Raw genomic sequence first — 3,384 nt, 5'->3', positions numbered from 1 at the left:
GGGTCTCTCTCTCTCCTTTCTTTCTCTCTCCCTCCTGCCCTCCCTCAGGCAGTGAGTCTCAAACCAGGCTACATGTTATAATTACCCAGGAAGATTTTTTTTAAATACCCACAACAAAGGGTCCCACATCCTGTGATTCTGATTTCATTGATATGGCATGGAAATCAGTGCCTGATTTTTTTTTTTTGTTTTTAAGCTCCTCAGATGATTCTATTATGGCTGATTAGATACTTCTCTAGATCAGTGGTTCTCAGACTTTAGCCTCACCTGGAGGACTTGCTAAAATGCAAATATCTGGGCCCCAAATCCCAGAGTTCCTGATTGAGAAGCTCTGGGCAGGGCCCAAGAAGCTGCCTTTCTAACAGATTCCCAGGTGATGCTGATGCTGCTGGTCTGGCAACCGTCTGAGAACTGTTCTAGGGTTCTAGAAATGTATAACCTTACTATTCAAACTGTAGTCTGTAGGCCAGCAGCATTAGCATCACTTGGGATTTTGTTAGTAATGTGGAATCTCAGACCCCACCTCATATTTAAGGTATCACAATTTTATCAAGATCCTAAGGTGATTTGTTTGCATGTTGAAGTTTGAGAAGTGCACTGCTATAGTTGTTTTAACAGGTGAGAACCAACCATAAAGAGCTTCATCCCGGCTCCTCCTCATAACTACATTCTAATCCGCCAACATCACCACATGGGGAAGACTCCAGGTATCTCAGAGCCATGCTCCTTTAGGCTCTGAGTTCCTTCTTGCAGTGAGGACCTGACATCCATAGCTCTCCTTCCCTGACAAGGGAACTCACATAGGTGGTTACTGCAGCTAAAATGTCGGATTTCCTTTCGATATGAGCTTTGAGCATTAACTGTATCAGAGGTATCCCTTATACCTTTGAATGTTTTGGCTAAAGATTTGTTATTTAAACTAAGTATAAATGAGGCTCCTATAGTTTTTACCACCTATCCCCTAGTACCACAGAGAAGATGGCATCAGGAATAAATAAATAAATAAATAAATAAATAAATAAATAAATAAATACATACATACATACATATTCTAAGGTAGTAGAAATTGATATCCTTCTTGAATCAAGTCAATGAGTCTTGCTTAGAGTTCCCACTGTTTTGAATGTCTTAGTTTATTGCACTTCCTGGCCCAATAGTTATTTTGGGTCAATACTCTAAATTTGCAGTGTTAATTGTCCAGCATCACAAAATCTTTACACTTCTAGCTCTTTTAATTTTAATTCTCTGTGATTTTAGGGCCCTAATCACTCTTCTTTCTCTCTTGCTCATTACTTTCATCTCCAGGGATATAAATTATGTGTATACAGTAGTCACTCACAAAAGAGGTAAATATCAGAAGGCAGCAATATAATATATTGAATATATATATATATTTGGGAAAAGTTTAGGATATGGAGTCAAATGACCGACACTATACTAATTCTGTGATTTTGCAAAATTCACTTGACTTTAATTTTATCCTACATAATAGGAGATGTAGAGTTTCAACACCTTACAGGGAGTGTGTGAAAGTAATATAACATATTAGAATAATAATGGATGTTGCCGCAGCTGCTGCTGATTTTTAAAAAGGTAATCATGGGCATAAAATATTTAGATCAGTGATTCTCAATCCTACAAGATTTTCTTGAATTGCTCTTTTCTGGACTCCACTCAATAGACTTAAATACAAATCTCTAAGGTTTGGACTTGGGCATCATTGTTTCTTCTCTTAAAACTTTCCTATTGCTGCATAACAAACCACCCAAAATGCAGTGGTATAAAGAAAACCGTGTTTCTTTTTTGTCACTATTTTGTGGGTTTACTGGAAGTTTCCTCTGCTTGTCTCACCTGGGTTCCCTTATACAGCTGGTTTTAGCTATTTGGCTGGCCTGGACTGAAAGGTCAAAAATGGACTCCCCTGCATGTCTGGAACATTGGTGATGAGCAGCAGGGGGCTCCCTCTCCATGTCTTGTGTCATTCCTTGGCAGCCTGGCTTGTCTTATGTGGATGGTCAGCAAAAACTGAAACTGCAACGCTTCCTTTTAAAGATGTGTGGCAAGTTTCATAATGTCCCCCCTACCACATTACTGGTTAAATCAAGTCACAAGGCCAATCGAGATTCAAAGGGAAGGAAAACAGACTATGTTTTAACAGAGTGGCAAGGTCACAGTGCAAAAAGCCATGTTGAATGGAAGGGTTGTTGTGCCATCTTTATAAACAGTCCATCACATTGATTCCGGTGCACCATGAGGGTGAAGAATAACTGCTTTAATCAAAGGACTTTACCCTCGCATATTAAAGATGCACTGAGGGTAAGCTTTCATGCTACAGCTCATTCAGACTCAGCCACAGTGTCTGAATTTGAAAAGGAAATTAACTGGTAGGCTTATCAAATTAAATAGAAAATGTGGAATATGTCCCTACAACTAGGTTTCTTTGCCAATAACTTAATTTACTCTAAAATGCTAAGCTTTGCTCAAGTGTTATTTGTCCAGCAGATGTCAGCCTCGCACAAGAATGTGCCAAGATATCCACCAAGGCAGGCTGGGTGCAGGACCTATCAGGTTATACTTTTCGGGGCAATACCTGCAATATCCAGGACACCAGTTCCCCTCACACATCTGCCCCACCTTTGGCCAACTGTCAGTGTACAGAAATATTAGAACTGAATTGCCAGGGAGAAAGTATTGCTAGGAGCTATATATTTCAGATAAGGAACTAGATTCCATTTTCTGCCAGGGTTATGGCATCTCAGCACAGCACAAGAGATTGTGGTTAGAGATGGATCACTACATCAAAAATTAATGATGTATTGTATGGTGACTAAGATAACATAATAAAATTAAATTTGGAAAAAGAAATGCTGTATGTCACTTATTCTAAGGCACGAATTTTTCCACATTTTAATATCTCTGAGATAGAAAGGGTCTTAACATTGGCAATGTCAGCCAAGGTCTCTAATTTTTTTCCTCCTTAGTGAAATATAAAATAATTGAGTCTTGCAAAAGATGACTTATCAGATTCAATGAAACAGTAACTTTAAGAAATTAAATGTACTTATTCTCTCAGGTAAATGAGGAAATGATTTCACAGATTTCCCTTCTGTGATTCCCTAGAAGACTAAGAGATCTCTTCTTCACTGACATGGTCTTTGGCTGAGATGGGGTCACAGTGGTTCCCAAATCTTTCAGATGTTCCATACATTAGTTTAATCATCTTTTCACAAAGCTATGAATTATCTCTCTCAATCTACTCCTCTATCACCCTTTAAGAGATCACAAGAAAGGGGGAATACCTATGAAAGCACCTCAGGACCACCAAGATTAAAAGTTATGTGATAGGACACCTGTGTGGCTCACTCATTAAGCATCTGCCTTCGG

Source organism: Eumetopias jubatus, unplaced genomic scaffold (genome assembly GCF_037043125.1).
Source record: "Eumetopias jubatus isolate StellerSeaLion01/CBP00866 unplaced genomic scaffold, mEumJub1_p1.0 scaffold_8, whole genome shotgun sequence".
Lineage (NCBI taxonomy): Eukaryota > Metazoa > Chordata > Mammalia > Carnivora > Otariidae > Eumetopias > Eumetopias jubatus.
Note: the sequence above shows the minus strand (reverse complement) of the source record.